The sequence below is a fragment of the Petaurus breviceps genome, unplaced genomic scaffold (genome assembly GCF_028583685.1).
Source record: "Petaurus breviceps papuanus isolate PSGF00001 unplaced genomic scaffold, PetGlider_PUasm1.0 90823, whole genome shotgun sequence".
Taxonomy (NCBI): Eukaryota; Metazoa; Chordata; class Mammalia; order Diprotodontia; family Petauridae; genus Petaurus; species Petaurus breviceps.
In genome coordinates, this window is record NW_027187352.1 from 6332297 (window position 1) to 6350009 (window position 17713).

Sequence of the window (17713 nt, forward strand, 5' to 3'; positions counted from 1 at the left end):
ACATTGCTGTACCTTCAGGCTAATCCTTGGACAACAGATACATAGGCCTTCCCTGAATCTATATTCAAAGCCTTGACACATTGGTGGGACTACATTTGCTTTTGTGCTTCCAAGTAGCAGTCAATTCAACTTAATAAATTCAACCAAGCACCAACCATGTGCCAAGCACTGTGCTAGACACTGAGCATACCAAGTCAAATTGCAACAGCCCCTGCCTCAAGGAGCTTACATGCTACTGATCTCCCATTTTCTCTGCATGGCTAACTTAATAACATGGTGTTGAGACATGTTTATATGGATCCTGACCCTCTTGGTCAGAGGATCTATGAGCTTGCTTTAAAACAATATTTTGGTAACTATTTCAATGTAATTGCTTTCCTTTATAATCCTTTGTAGTTTGTTTTATGCATCTAAAAATCATTCTGAAATGGGATTCAAAGATTTTACCAGATTACCAGAGGGCTCCCTAACACAGAAAAGGTTAAGAACCCCCATCTTGTGGTCACAGTCTAAATATGCATACAATCTTGCACATACACAAAGGCATACATTCAAATACACACACATACACCCCTAGAAGCACACATGCATGTACACCCACATGGAAATGCATACACAGTTTGGGTCTATTCTTTTCCATGGTTTTATACATGACAAGGGTAAAGACATGTCAGATTTTCAGATGACATGAAAGTAGGTGAGATAGTTAATGCACTAAATGATAAAGTCAGTACTCAAAAAGATCTCTGGTTAGAACATTAGACCATATCAAAGGAAATGACATTTAATAGGGATATGTGTAAAGTTCTATATTGAGTTGAAAAAAATCAACCTTACAAGTGCATGATAGAGAAGGTATGGCTAAAACAAACTTTATATTTGGTCATTTGGTGAATTATAAGCCCATTATGAGTCAATAGTGTAATATTATTTTTAAAATATCATTTTAAAATATGATTTAAATAAATATTCAAAATGATTTTTTAAAGTCCATGCAATCTTAAGCTGTATTAAGAGAAGTATGGTGTCTAGGAATGAGGAGGTGACAGGTTCTCTGTCTGTCCTGGTCTGATCCCATCTGGAGGACTATGGTCAATTCTGGGATCCACATTTTAAGCAGAACATTAGTAAGTTGGAAATGATCCAGAGAGAAACTAGAATAATTAAGACTCACAAGATCATACCCTAAGGGAATTGGTTGAAGGAACTAGAGATATTTAGCTGTGAGAAGAGAAAATTGAAGGGTAGAGACAAGGAAGGAGGAGAGCAGGATATAACTATTCAATTATGTGTACTCTGTTTTTTTGTTTTTGTTGTTTGTCGCTTAATTTTATTTTATTTTCAGTTCCAAATTCTCTCCCTTCCCCGCCCATTGAGAAGGAAAGAAATACAAAACCATTACAAATTCCAAGTCATGCAAAACAAATTTGTGCATTAGCCATGTTTGGGGTGGGGGAAAAAACATGTTTCAGTCTGCACTGAGTCCATCAGTTCTCTATCTAGAGGTGGGTAGCATTTTTTATCATGAGTCTTTTGGAATTGTGTGTGTTGATCACAGTTCCTAAATCTTTTACAGCTGATTATCTTTACCATATTGTTGTTATGTAGATTTTCCTCCTGATTCTGCTCCCTTCACTTTGCATCAGTTCATATAAGGCTTCCCAGGTTTTTCTAAAACCATCTCCTTCATCATTTCTTGTATTCATATTCATATACCACAATTTGTTTAACCTTCTTCCAATTGATGGACATCTCTTCAGTTTCCAATTCTTTACCACCATAAAAAGAATTTATATATATAGTACATGTAATTCCCTTCTGTTTTTCTTTTTATTTCTTTGGGATATAGGCCTAGTAGTGGAATTGTGAAGTTAAAGGGTATGCACAGTTTTATAATCTTTTAGGTATAGTTTCAAATTATTCTCCAGATGGTTAGATTCCTTCACAACTTTACCAACAATGCATTAGTATCCTAGTTTCTCCACATCCTCTCCAGCATTTCTCATTTTCCTTTTCTGTCATGTTAGCCAATCTGATAGATGTGAGGCAGTACCTTAGAGTTATTTTAATTTGCATTTCTCTAATTTTTAGTGATTTAGAGAATTTTAAAAATTAAATTTTTGTTACAATTTAAGTTCCAAACTGACTCCCTCCTTCCCTCATCACCTCAAATTAGAGAAGGTCATCATTTGACACAGATTTATAAATATATGTAAAACTATACCATGCATACTTCTATTTATCAGGTCTTTCCCTGAAGGTGGGTAACATCTTCCTTCCTTAGTACTTTTTAGTCTATTTGAGTATTTGTAATACTCAGAATAACTTAGTCATTCACAGTTGTCCTTTGAACAATATTGTTGCTTGTTTTATGCATTTCACTCTTCAATATTTCATGCAAATCTTTCTATGTTTTTCTAAAATCAGCCTGCTCACTATTTCTTACAGGACATCACAATCATATACCACAACTTGTTTAGCCATTCCCCAGTTGATGGGCATTGCCTCAATTTCCAGTTCTTTATCAATACAAAGAGAAATGCTATAAAAATTTTGGAACTTGGAAAGTATAGGTTCTTTTCCTTTTGCTCTGATCACCTTGGGAAACACACTTAATAGTTGTATTGCTGGGTCAAACAGTATACATGGTTCAATAACTCTTTCGGTATAATTCCAGACTGTTCTCCAAAATGGTTGGATCAGTTCATAGTTCCACTAACAGTGTATTACTGTCCCAATTTTTCATATCCCCTTCAACATTTGTCCTTTTCCTCTTCTACCATTTTAGCCAATCTGATAGGTATGAGAAAATATCTCAAAAGTTGTTTTAATTTGCACTTCTATAATGAATTGTGATTTAGAGTATTTTTTCATATGGCTATGGATAGCTTTGATTTCTCTGTGACAAATGCCTGTCCCTTGACCATTTATGAGCTTGGGATGCATGGGTCTCCCTTACAGAAGGATTAGATTTCTGTTTGGTCCCAGGAAGCAAGACTAGGAACAAGATGGAAGTTGTGAAAAGGAACATTTATAAATATTTATTGGCTGACTGATTGATTGACTTAATATAAAAGAAAAACTTTCTAATAATTAGAGCTTTTTGTTCATCTTTGCCAATGTGATGGGTGATGGGTGTGACTTAAGTCACTTAAGTGATCTGAAGTTACTTTATTGTTAATTTTGCTTAATTATTTTACTTTGTTACAAGAGACCCCCCACAGAGTAGACATAATCTGTAAATGTTTGTAATGTAAAAACAAAACACCACCATAAAACTTTAAAAAGCGATTAGAGCTGTACAAAAGTGGACGGGCAATCTTCCAGCAGAGATTAGATGACCGCATGCCACATATGTATGCAGTTGTGAGGATTCTAGTTCAGTCATGAGTTGGCCTAAGAGAAAGGTCCCTTCTGTGTCTTAAATTCCAAGATTTTCAATTCTGTGATTCTTTACAGGCACAGACACATTCCTGCACAATAAAAATGTGAGGCCCAAGGAGTTAGGAGGCACAATGAATAAAACACTGAGCCTGAACTGTAAGGTGGGGATAATAATAGCATCTCCCAGGGTTGTTGTGCGGATCAAATGAGATGATATTTGTGAAGCACTTGCCGCTTAGTACAGTGCCTGGCGTATATACTAGGTGTTTAATAAATGTTTGTTGTTGCTGCTTTCCTTTCCTTTCTGTCCCTGGGTAGTATTTAATTAAAGGAGTATTTAATTAAGCAGGGCTTTCTGGTTCTGATAGAAAAGAGGTCATGGTCTGAAGGCTTCATAATCTGTTGAGTTTGGGAGCCTGAGGAATTTTGAAAGTACCCAAGGAGTCTGAGTTTCTCCTTGGTCACCCAACTAGGCTTGGGCAGGCTAGCATCCAGGTCCGGGACCTTGAGAGGTTAGTTTCAGGTGGATTAAAATTCAGTCATACGGAGCTGGCTTGTCTCACACTTTCCTTCCCTATCATTCTACCCCACCCTGCCAGGTGCCCATTTCATGTCCTCACACAGGGACATTCTGGGTCTGTTTGTATTTAGCAATAAAATGGAAACAACTGGCTAGCCTGGATAACTCTGTGTGTGTATGTGTGTGTGTGTGTGTGTGTGTACATATGTAGAGGGGGAGGGGAGGGAGGGAAAGAGAGAGAGAGAGAGAGAGAGAGAGAGAGAGAGAGAGAGAGAGAGAGAGAGAGAGAGAGAGAGAGAGAGAGAGAGAGAGTTTACACAAAGAGCTGCTTCTTCACCAAAGCTGGGAACAGTAGGTTAAAGATGGATTGTGTGGTGCAATGGATCATGTGCTGGTCCTGGAGTCAGGAAGGTTCATCTTGCTGAGTTCAACTCTGGCCATAGACCCTTATTAGCTGTGTGATCCTGGGTGAGTCACTTAACCCTATTTGCCTCAGTTTCCTCATGTGTAAAATGAGCTGGAGAAAGAAATGGCAAACCACTCCAATATCTTTGCCAAAAAAATACCAAATGGGGTCACAAAGAGTCGGATAGGACTGAAACAAATGAACAACAACAAGAAAGAGGGCCACTGGCTGGACCACAGAGTGTGGTAACAAGAATAATGTATACTAAGATTAGAAAAGTAGGTTGGGGTCAGGTCATAAAGGGTTTCAAAATTACCTGACCTCTACCACCTCTAAGATCCCTTCCAGCTCTGAAGTTATGAGCCTATAAGCCTAAATATGAATTGTTGTTGGGTTTGCTTTTTCTGTTTGGCAGTAATATTTTATTGGTCTACACATTTTTAAACTTTGATTTTAACATTTTATCTTTTGCTTTTCCATCACATTTCCCAAAATATATTTCCCTCTACTCTGTCCCAGAGCATTATGCTTTTATATATTATTTTTTAAAATCTGGCAAAACTAATCATCACATTCAACAAATATATCACATTCAGTGTTCTATACCCATGCCCACAGGTGCATCATTGCTGGTAACCCAGCAATATGGTTCTTTAGTCTGTCCATCTGCCAGATCCATACTTCAGGGGACAGCCTGACGGTTAGGACTTCCCCCCCTCCCATCCCACCCACATACCACATCTTTCCAGAAGCCTCTTCCTAATGCCCAGCTCTGATTCCTTCCCTCTTCTTCTCAGAAACTTTCAGTAAAGATCAATGGCCAAAAAGAAAAGTCTAAATAAAAAAGTAAAATAAAAAAAATAAAAGTCTGGTGTTCAAAGTCTTTCTCAGCCTGGTCCTGGTGGACTGAAATCTACAATGGACCTTAGAAATCTCTTGGAGGATGGAGGGAAAGGAGGATCAGGGAAGATTTCCCAGAGGAGGAGGAACCGGAACCTGAGCAGCATCTTGGAGGAAACTCAGGTTGATACAGGTTAAGTGAGTTGGCCAAGGTGAAGGAGTTGCATTGATTCATGTGTACATAGCATCTCAGAGCTGGAAATGATATGGAAGACATACAGTCTACTATCCCTCTCCTCCCTCCCCCATTAAAGAACTCCTTCCACAGCCTTCCTGCCATGGTAATCATCCAGCTTCTATGTGAACACCTCTAATGGCAGAGAGCTCACTGAGAGCCAACATGGTGGTGTGGAAGTGGTCCTGGGTTTAAAGTAAGAGACTTGGCTTTAAGCTCTCATTTTTTCACCTGCAAACCATGTGACCATCAAGAATCTCTTGATTTCTGTTTCCTCATCTATAAAGTGGGAAGAATAATCCTTTTATTCCCTACCTTGCTGGGAGATTGAGAAAAATGTTCTGTAAACCTTAGAGAGCGAGAGAAAGGGAGATGTTATTATTACATCTCCCTGTTTCTCTAACTAACTCCTCACCTGACAAATTCTAGGGATAAGAGAATGGGGAATTCCCATTGGAACATGGGATGATTCAATGCTTGGCTCAGAGCCCCCTCAGGAGGGAAGCGTGTCTACCCACAGGACCCCTGCCTCAAAGCTCAGCTCAGCCCAACCAGTAATATGCCTATCATAGGGGCCCAAGCCTGGGCCGGGGTCTGTCTCCCATGGAAAAAAGGGAGGGTGTGTGAGCAGTTCCAGGGCCAGGGGCTCCAGAGGCATGTGCTGTGCATGTGTATATGCGTGCTGGGGGAGATAGAGGAAATTGGACGATGCTGATTTCTTTCCATCTTCCCTCGTAAATCGATCTTCCAGCCCTGCTTTAGCAGTTCTCTGGAAACCCTCCAGCTGAGCTAGAGCTTTCTGTAACTACGGGTGGGCCCTGCTTTTTAAAAAAGAGACCCCAAAATTCTAAGAAACCAAACAAAAAAAATATATACTTCTTACTCGTGCATGGCACTAGCAGATTTACAAAGCTTGTTGTAGTTTACAAGGGATCTTATTGTTTACAAAGTGCTTTGCAGTTTACAATTCAATTTAACATTTATTCAGCAGAGCTATGAACAAAGAGATGCACTTTACAATTTGCACAATAGTCTATAGCTTACAAAAAGCCCTTTACAATTCACAAAGCACTTTGCCATTTATAAATTCCTTTAGAGATATAAAGCCTCTTTTCAGTTTACAATGCCCTTTCTATGGCCCAAAGTACTTTCACATCCATTATCTCACTAGATTCATATATCAATTATTGTCCCCACTTTACAGATGGGTAAAATGAGGCTCTCTGAAAGAGCCCCATTGACTTGCCTAAGGTCACATAGCAAATTAGTGGTGATACTAGAAGTTGAACCCAGGCCTCCAGTCGGCCCTGTGTGGGATGAAAAACCCCATTCAAAATTTAATCAAGAACATGGAGATTTCTCAGGATAAAAACAGGAAAGTTTATTCTCTTCCCCTGTGGAGAAGAGGGTAGTCCTCTCTATGATGGATCAGGGAGAGGAGGCATATTACAAAAGACAGAACAAGAATTTACACTCTAAGCAGTCAAGCCCCCTCCCCCTGGCTGTCCTTTCTCCCATTGGCTGGGAGATGGGCTCAAGTCTCAGCTCAAAAATCTTCCCCATTGGCAAATAACAGAGGAGTCTGTCACTATCCCTCAGTGGCTGGGAGGCCGGCTTACAAAGAACAAGGAAATAGGGGATAGCCAATTCAAATGTACCTATCCTTATTTGGCAAATTCCAAAGTGAAGAAGAGAAGGGCTAAGAGCTTAACAAAGATTGATAGCAAGGGAAAGGAAGAAGGGCCCTGAAGCAAGGTAGGGGAGGGGAAAAGGTCGCCAGCAAAGTTGTTCAACTGCCTCATTATATAGATGATGTTGTTTTCAGTCGTGTCTGACTTTTCATGATCCCATTTAGGGTTTTCTTGGCAGAGATACTGGAGGGGTTTGCCATTTCCTTCTCCAGGTCATTTTACAGATGAGGAAACTGAGGCAAACAGGATTAAGTGACTTGCACAGGGTCACACAGCTAGTGTCTGAGGCCAGATTTGAACTCATAAAGCTGAATCTTCCTGACTACCAGGCCCATCTCTCTATCCACTGTGGGACCTAGTTATCCATCAACTGATGGTAGTAAGAACTCCCATTGCTCTAGGGGATTCAGGTTTATAAAAGGCTTTACTCACAATATCCTTGTGGAGCAAGTAAGTTAGTATTGTTATTTCCAATGGAGTTAAGTAAAACCGAACCTCAGAGAGATTAAGTCATTTGCTCAGGATCACAAACTTTGTAATTCCTGGAGGGAGGTTGGGATTTGAACCCAGGTTTTCTGACTCTTGAGTCCAATACACCATACCAGGTATCCTTCCTTGATGTTACACTGATCTCTACCATTCTCCATGAACTCACTGGACCATCCTTGTATAGCACCTTTCCTTTCCCTGGGCCTCCATTTAATCTTCTATAAAATGGGGATAATGAGCTACGTCCACAGACTTCTCAGGGTTTTTGGAAGAGGCACATGAGATGATGGGTTTCATCAGTGATCAGTCCATTAGCTATGCTATCCTGAGCAGGTCTCTCAGAATCTTAATCTTTTCCTCTTTAAATGAGGAAGCTGGACCAGGGAGGCAGTGTGCTATAGTGGGAGATATACTGAATCTGGAGACAGAGGACCTGGGCTTGTGTCCTGGCTATTGATGACCTTTGTGATCTTCACCAAATAGTGTAGTGGTTAGAGTACTGAGCCTTAGGAAGACTTGAGTTCAAATCTGACTTCAGAATCATACTAGCTTTGTGACCTTAGACAAGTGACTTAACTTCTGCTTGCCTCAAGTTTCTTCATCTGTAAAATGGGGAAAATAATAGCACCTACCTCCCAGGATGATCGTGAAGATCAAGTGAGATAATATTTGTAAAGAGCTTTCACAATTCCTGGCACATAGTAGGTGCAATATAAATGCTTGCTATTATTATCATTAGTAAAACGGGGTCTCTTTGGCTCTAAATCCTATTATGTCTATGCAGTTAGTACTTGGTTTACAGTCAGTAAGACTTGAGTTCAAAACTGGCTTTAGACACTTACCAGCTGTACGACCCTGGGCAAGTCACTTAAGCTCTGTCTGCCCTCAGTTTCCCCAACTGTGAAATGGGGATAATAATAGCACATATCTCCCAGGGTTGTTGTGAGGATCAAATAAGATAACATTTGTAAAGTGCTTTGCACAATACTTGGTACATAGTAGGTGTTTAATAAATGCTTGTTTCCTTTCCTCTCCTTCCTGATGCAGATAACTCCCTTGAGAATCTGGAAATAAGAAGAGGGGTATGGAAAATCAGTGCCTTGGAAGATGATCACATGTAGGACGTTAGGACATGGGCGGTGGAAGACGATAGAGTGACGGAGAAGGAGAAAGAGCAATCAGAGAGTCAGGGTAGAATCAGTAGAGCTGTGTCACAGAAATTGATGGGGTGGAAAACATAAGGAGTCTGGGGGTGGCCAAAACCACCAAATATTACAGAGAGGTCAAGGAGAATGAAGACTGACAAGAGTCAATTGAATGTGTCAATGAAGTGGTTAGTAATAGCTTTGGAGAGAGCAATTTCAGTAGGAAGGTGTTTGGGTTTGGGGGCATAAGTTGGATTACAAGGGTTGAGGAGGAGGTAGGTGTTGAGGCTACTTGGGGGACACTGGAAAGTCGCAACCCCTCTGGGTCTCAGTTTTCTCCTCTAAAAAATGGGAAGATTAGACTAGATCCTAGTCTAGAAGATCTCTAATGTTTCCCCCCAACTCTAAATCCTATGATTCTACAATTCTAAATGGACACTCTTAAGTTTGAATGCTTTCAAGAGGTTTGTCCATGAAGGGAAAGGGAGAGAAAAGATAGCTCAAAGGGGTAGCAAAATTGAGGGAAGATTTTGAGGGGAGAAGGGGTGCTTGTAGAGAACTGGACATGTTTAGAGGGGAAATATCCTAAAGAGAAGGAGTGAGAAGATGGAGGTGGAGAGAGGAGAGGTGGAAAGGTCGAGCAAGATTCTAGAGGAAATAGCAAGGGATAAAAACAAGGATACCTGTAGAAGGGTTGGCTTTGGCCATTAGAAAGGCTACTTCATTCTCTGGGATTAGAGTGAATAAGAAAAAGATGAGTGGAGAAGAGAGTTGCAAGGGCTTACATCTGATGATGTGTTGGTAAAACATCTTCCTCTGTCCCCCAAGGGAATGGGCTATCTTGGGAATTAGGGGGTCCAAACACAAGATGGTTTCTATGTCAAGAATACTTTAGAAGCAATTTCTCCCCTGAGAAGGAGGATTGACTAGAGATCCTCTCAAGTTCCTTCCAAGTCTCAGATTTTGTGATTCTAAGGCATTAATCTCCTGGGATTTAAAATTCTAAGTCTCTAAGACTACTGTATTCTGAGGTTTGAAGACCATGATTCTAATGTTCTCTGATACTAAGTTTAGGATTCAAAGATTCGAAGACAATATTATTCTATGATTCCAAGGTTCTGTGGCTCTGAGTCAATGATTTTGAGAATCAATGATTGCAAGATTCTACGGCTATGAGCCAATGATTCTAAAATCCTAAGATAATCATTTTATGATTCTAAGACTCCATGATTTTATTGAAGGCTCTTAAATTATAATTCTTCTTTTTGTTTGTTTGTTTTAAAAATGTGTTTATTCTGAACTTAACAAACACCACACAAAAGAGTACTTCCATATGCACAATAAAATGGAAAATGGAGTAGTGCGTGAATTAATCTCTACTATGCACAGTTTGCTCTTCTTTAGAAGCATATAATAAATTCAACATGTAACTCAAAGTTGTCCCACTGGACATTTTTTAAAAAATGATTCAATGACTGTCTTTTCTTTTTTCTTTTTTGGCAACTTTATCACTATCCTCATCTCCCTTCTACTTTTCCTTATCCCTACCCCCAACCATTTTGACAAAAAGAAAAACAAAACTCTCAACAGATATGTGTAGTCAAACAAAAGATATTCCCATGTTGGTTGTGTCTGAAAATGTATGTCTTATTCAGCATCTTGAGTCCATCATCTCTTTGTCAGAAGGTGGGTAATAGAATCATCAGTCTCCTGGAATCGTGATTGATCATTTTATTAATCAGAGTTCTTAAGTCTTTCAAAAGTGTCTTTACAATGTGATTGTTATAATATAAATCATTCTTCTGATTCTTCTCACCTCACTCTGCATCAGGTCAAATGAGTTTTCCTAGGTTTCTCTAAAACCATTTATTTTGTCATTTCTCATGGCAAAATAATATTCCACTACATTTTACATATCATATTTTGTTTATTCTCTAATTGATTGGAATTCATTATTTGCCACAACAAAAGCAGTTGCTACATTTTTGTACATATTTTGTACATATTTTCCTCTTTGTACACATTTTCCTCTTTCTTTAAAATCTTCGTGGTACAAACAATTAATGATAGTATTACTCGGCAAAAAAGTCTGAACAGTTTATGACTTTTAAGGCATAGTTCTAAATTGCTTTCTAGAATGGCTAGACCAATTCATGTTCACCAATAATGTACCAGTGTGCCTATTTTCCTGCAGCTTCTCCAACAATTGCCATTTTCCTTTCTCTTTTCTTTTTTTAAATCATCTTTGCTACTCTGATGGGTTATAAAGTAAAACCTCAGAGTTGCTTTCATTTCAATTTTAATTTCTCTATTAGTGATTTGGTTTATTTTTTTATATGACTGTTGATAGCTTAGGTTTCTTCCTTTGAAAGCTAACTGTTCATATCCTGTGACCATTTACTATTGGAGAATGACTTTTGTTCTCATAAAATTGTCCATTTCTTATGTATCTTGCATATGAAAATTTTGTCAGAAAAACTTGCTGCAAAGGTTTTTTTTCCAGTTAACGGCTTCACTTTTAGTTTTAACTACATTGGTTTTGTTTGTGTTACACTCTGATTTTTATAAATCTTATATACCTCTATATCTATGATTCTGAGACAAATCAAATTTGTTTTTTAATAGTATTTTTCCAATTACATGTAAAGAAAATTTTTTTAACATTCATTTTAATAACATTTTGAGTTCTAAATTTTCTCCCTTTTTCCTTCCTCTCATCCCTCTCTAAGACAGTAAGCAATTTGAAATAGGTTTACATATATGTAATCATGTAAAACATATTTCCACAATAGATATATTGTAAAAGAAGAAACAGAACAAAAGGGAAAAAACATGAAAAATAAAGTGAAAATAGTATGCTTCGATCTGCATTCAGATCCCATCAGTTCTTTTTTGTGAATGTGTATTACATTTTCCATTTTTCAGAATTGTCTCAGATCATTGTGTTGCTGAGAAGAGTCATCAATCATAGCTGATCACTGCACAATGTTGCTGTTTACTCCATACAGTGTTCTCCTGGTTCTACTCACTTCCCTTTGCATCATTTCATGTAAGTTTTTCCAGGTTTTTCTAAAAGCATCCTGCTTGTCATTTCTTATAACACAATAGAATTCCATTACATTCATATACTACAACTTGTTCAACCATTCCCCTCAGTTTACAGTTTTTTACCACCACAAAAAAAAAGCTGTTGTAAATATTTTTGTACACATGGGTCCTTCTCCCTTTAAAATTTGCAAAACATTTAGCACAGTACCTGGCAGATAGTAGGTGTTTAATAAATCCTTCCCCTCCCCTAGAGATTGCTGTTGTTTATTACACATTTCTGCTGGCAGCAGCTACCCATCTATATTGATCCTACTCAGAACAATGTTGTTAGTATCAACATCTTGGGGTGGGAATGTGGGGAAAGCTACTCAGACTTCTCTCCACCTCTTGAAGATGTTGCTGGCCCATGGAATTAATCCACTGCCTACCACCTGCAGCCCTGAAACCAGGCCTCCCCAAGTAAACAGGGCCAGTCTTGTCAGGAGCATGGAATAATGTGTGTGTGTGTGTGTGTGTGTGTGTGTGTGTGTGTGTAGCCAAGAAAGTGACAAATCTTCCCTTGGGAACTGCACTCAAGGTGACCCTCTGTATGGGAAGGGGGTCTACTCAGGGGACTTCCTGGCATGTGCTTGGACTGCATCCTAAAGAATTACAAGCATTACTGATCCGTCCCTGCTGAGGGTTACACAAATATCTCCTCTGCCACTCACTGCCTTTAAAGTTACAACTGGGGTGGGGGTTGGGGAGTGGACTTTAGAACACAAAATGTAAAATCTGAAAGGGACATTTTAGAACATAGCATGGTAGGGCTAGAAAGAACAAGAATATGGAATATCAGAGTTGGGCAGGACTTTAGAATCTAAAATGCTAGAACCAAAAAAGGCTTAAAAAGCTTCTCAATCAATCCCATCATTTAACAAATGGGAAAAAGAGGCCCAAAGAAGGTGAAAGATTCACCCATATTTGGAGAACAAATCGATGGGAGAATTTAGTTCTCTTTCATTTCAGGGCTCCCTATCAGAGCATGATGTTCCAGTGTCCTTGAAAATGTTGAGATCCCAAATCTTTGCCTGGATCTTCTCTGCTCTAGTAGTTTTATGAGATCCCTGAGACTGAATGTTACTCATATTTCCACGTTCTCTTCCATGTAATGTAACCCAGGGCTCTGTAAGGAAAAGATTAGGAAATTTCTGTTGAATGTAGGCAGAGTGCCTAGGGCAGCATATGAATCTGGGCTCTTTGGTCCCCTTAGATGACAGGATAACTTTTTTAAAAAATAGGAAGTGGTATCAACATTGTTGTTGCACTATTCATAGTCATTCTTACAATATTAAAAAATGATAACAATGGTTTGATGAACTAAGAGTAAGTAGATTCTGGTTCTTGTCCCATCACTGCTACTTACCAATAAGATAACTTTAGGTAAGTTCTTTCCCCTCCCTGTGTCCCATTTCCTCAGCCTATAAAATAAGAGAATTATATTTGATGATCCCTTCCAACTCTAAAATGCTGACACTATACACTAAGCTATCTCACTCCTGGGTATGTACTTTAAGGAGGTCATAGATACGTCCCATTTTTATCAAATTATTCCTATCAGTCTTTTTGTGGTAGCCCAAAAGTGGAAGCAAAGTTGTTGTTTGTCATTTCATTCTTGAAGAGGATCATATCAGGGAGGTGACATTACGACATGGAAGTAAATTGGATTTAGTGGGAGGGTGATACAAAGTCTCCATCTTCACTTTCTCCTTGGGAGCCATCCAGGTTCAGTGGCCAGATATAGACAGGACAACTGGAGATGGTCCAGGGTGCAGTGCAGGACCTTGGCCTTTTGAAGCTAAGGTCTTTAACAGGTCTCAGTTTGACTGAAGCAATGCCCATTCTGTGATTAAGGCTTAATAAGAATTAAGGTAGAGAATGGCTTCTTTACCTAACCAAAAAAATAAAATAAAAAATCAGTCTGGGAGGCAAAGATCCTCAGAGTTTCTGGACAAAACAATAGGAATTGTATAATAACTGAATCATTTCCAAAATCTGAAACAGCTGACTTTCCATGGTGGTAGGCATGAGCACCTCAGTAAGTATAGGGAGAAAGTGCTGGGACTTTATATCTGGAGACTTGTTTTTGAAGGGGATCAAGACCTGAGTGTGGTATCAGAAATGCAGGAGAAAGGTTACAAGCTCTGTCCTAGCAGCTTTTTGTTATTATTGTTACTGCATGCTTCCTTGAGACTTATCTCGTCATCAACGAAATTTGAATGATCCTTATGCTAGCTGCCAGGGGCATGAAGGAAGTCAAAAGGAATTTATTCACCCCAACCTAAATATCACTGGAGACTTCCTGCTGAGAAGTGCTTTTTGAGTGTGGTTTGAAAAAAAGATCTTGAAAGCCCTGTCCGGGCCTGGGTTGTTTGTGGGTCTAACTAATAACAATGGTGAAACTGGGTTGATTAGTCCCAGACATTATGGCTAAGTAGTCTCACAAAAGAGCAATAATACTCCCTTTGAGAAAGAGGCAGAAAATTCTAGCCAGCTTTAGATGCAGAGGGGAAGATAGCTATGAAAACAGAGTGGAAAATGGTGAGGCCAGGCTTGTTGCTAAGAGATGGAGCTTTGAGAAGTATGTGCAAAGGAATATATACAAAGGGGTATAATCTCCCACAGATTCTTCCACAGCCATGGAATACTCCCCAGAAAACTCACACTCCTTTAATATCCTGCTCTCAGTTATCTTACATTATGTGGCACTTAATTCTTAAACAGCTGTCATTGTTTGTCCTTTGACATCACAAGGGTGACATCTTGACTTGCACATGAATTGGATTTAAGTGAGGCATTGCTGAACAGAGTCCTCAGACTCACTCTCTCTTCCAGTGTCATAGAAGTCTAGCGACAGGATGAAAGTTAAGATGACTGGTAATGACATAGGATGGGTGACCTTGCCCTTTCTAAATTAAGGTTTTTTTCTTATTATTTCTTCTTCTTATTATCATCACCACTTTACAGTGGGAGAAATTGAGGCTCAGAGAAAGGTAGTGACTTTCCCAAGGTCTACTAGTTAGTAAGTAAAGGATCTAAGACTTGAACCCGTCACCTTATTACAGGTCTAATGTTCTTTACTCTCTCTTCAGAAGGGACTTGAGTCTCCAACACTGAGTGGCTTCAAGCGTAGGCAGAGCAACCATTTATCAGAAGGAATCACTGCTTAGATATGGTTAGACCAAATGGCCTCTGAGGCTCCTTCTGTCTGAGATGCTATGATCCTGTGATTTGTTCTTACTACTGTCCAAAAGTGGAATGAGCTTGAAAGATGGTAAGTTCCCCCTCACTGGGGGTCTTCAAGTGGAGACTGGATCATCGAGGAGATTCATGGTATAGGTAGAGGTTGGACTAGGTGACCTCAGAGGGCCCTCCCTGCCCTGAAACTCTATGATGGGATCACTGAGGGACAGAGGAATGCAGCTCTGTGCCCTTGCAATCATTAATGGAACTGTGGCGCCAGGAGGGTGAAATGGAGAGTGTGGCCTAAAGGCAACAAGGGTGGCTCCCACCATGCCTAGAGCAAAGATGTATACATGGGCATGCAGAAGGTAGATGCCTCAGTGCTCTTGTGTACACCCTGGAGGCTAATTTTCACTTCAATTTCCATTTTACAGCTACTGGCAGGGAAATAGCAGACCTCTGGAGCTGGATCATACCTTGTGAGAGTCTCACCTAAGGGGACTGGAAATAGGAAAAATTAGAATGTCATGGAGAGATCTTGGACTTGAATGATTTGGATTCAGGTCTCAGTTCTGCTTCTCCCTAGCTGTGTATGACCTTGGGCACATCACTTCCTCCCCTTATCGAGTCTCAGTTTCCTGCTATAAGATGAAGGGCTTGAAGTAGAGAACCATAGAGCCTCAGAGCTGGAGGGGACATCAGAGGCACATCTAGCCTGACCTGGACTTGAAGGGAAATCTCCTTTACCACATCACCTTGGCCATCCCCAGGCTTCAGGCTTCTTTCTGTTTGGTGACTGCCTGTGGCAAGGAACGAACTGCTTCCCAAGGCAGCCCATCCCTCCAGCCTAAAAGCTCTACTCATTGGGATTGTTTGGGGATGTTTTTAAAAGTCAAAATCTGCCCCTCTGTAGCTTCGACCCATTATTCCTTATTCTACCTCCTGTCCTGGGATTGAAAGGAACAAATTTAGGTCTTCCATATAATAGTCATCCAGAGCTGTGAAGACAGTAACACATCCCCTTCATCCCCTTATGTTTTCTCTGCTTCACTTACTTTATATGTCATGGTCTTCAGTCCTCTCCTTACTCTGGTCACCTTATATTTCTTTTCTGAATGTTCTCCATAGGGTCACTGTCCTTCTGAAAATGTGGCATCCAAAACTAAATATAATTTAGTTCTAAATATAATACATATAATATATTTGTATATTATGTTATATTACACAGTATGTAATATAAATAAAATATATAATATAAAATCTAAATATGACTAAGTACACTATGGTTTAACAAAGGCAGTGGGATTATCACCACCTTTGTCCTTGGACACCATGCCTCTCTCAGAGTGATCTGAGATGATGTTAGGGCATTTTGGCTGCCATGACAAACTGCTGATTTATAAGGGAATCCACTAAAATATCCAGTTCATAGACTTAAGAGCTGGAAGGGACATCAGAGGCCTTCATGCCCAAATGCCTCATTCTACATGTAAAGGTTAAGTGACTTGAGCAAGATTGCATAAATACTAAGTGAACAGAGCCAGGATTCAAATCCAGGGCCTCAGATTCCAAATCCAGCTCATTTCCTACTGTACCATGTTTCTGCTGTCTTAGAATAGTGCCTGGTACAGAGTAGGACTTAATACATGCTTCTTCACTGACTGACTGACTAACCATACCAGCTCTGCTATATCTTCTGAGATTGAGATCACCATTTTAACCTATTGAGATCCTCTTGGATGTTCACTCTGCTGTCCAGAATGTTGGGTATATGGATAGATGGTACAAGCTTTCAGAGTAGAAGGAACCTTCACACACAGACTGCACAATGTCTGAGTTCTCTCCTAGTTCTAACGTTCTATGTTTTTTGCTACTGGTCAGTCATGTATCTTTGGACAAACCACTTCTGCTCTCTGAGCCTCAGTTCCCACATCTGTAAGATGGGAGTAATAATACCTGTACTGCGCATTTTACAAAACTGATGTGAATAAAATATTTAGGAAATTATAAATTATTATAGAAATGTAAAATGTTCTTATTGTAATGTAGCATTCAGAGAATTCCTCACTTCTCTATCTGGAACAACCAAGTGGTGAGAAGACTCACCAAGAGGGCCTTTCCCCCTTTGCCTCCCTCCCTCCCATCTCCCCTTTTCTCAGGCTTCCCAGAAGCCATCTGGGCTGCTCAACTGCTCATGTGGCTGTCATAAGATGCCAGTCACCAACTCTATTTTCTGGTGAGACGGAGGACCAGCATTGGTTTTGCCATTGAGGTGGTGCAACAGATATATTTACTAGCTGGATGACCATGGGCAAGTCACTTAACACTGTTTGCCTCAGTTTCCTCATCTGTAAAATGAGAATAATGATATTACCTACCTCCCAGGATTGTTGTGAGGATCAAATGAGACAATTTTAAACTGCTTAGCACAGTACCTGGTACATACTAAGTGCTATGTAAATGTTAGCTAAATATATAAATGTCACCATCATCATTTTTATTATTAGTCCTGACACTGCACCTTAAGTTTCTCAGCCCTTACTCTCTGCACTGCCCCTACACCCTGGCACTGTCATCTGACCTACTGACATAATCCTCTGATCCTTGGCATCTGCCCCTCTGGTCAGCCATGAGGATTCCTGGGATTTTCCATTACCCCTGCAGCCTAACACATTAATCCAGGATTAGGTCCTGGAGAGCATGGCAGGGGAGGAGTGAGTGAATGACAGGGAG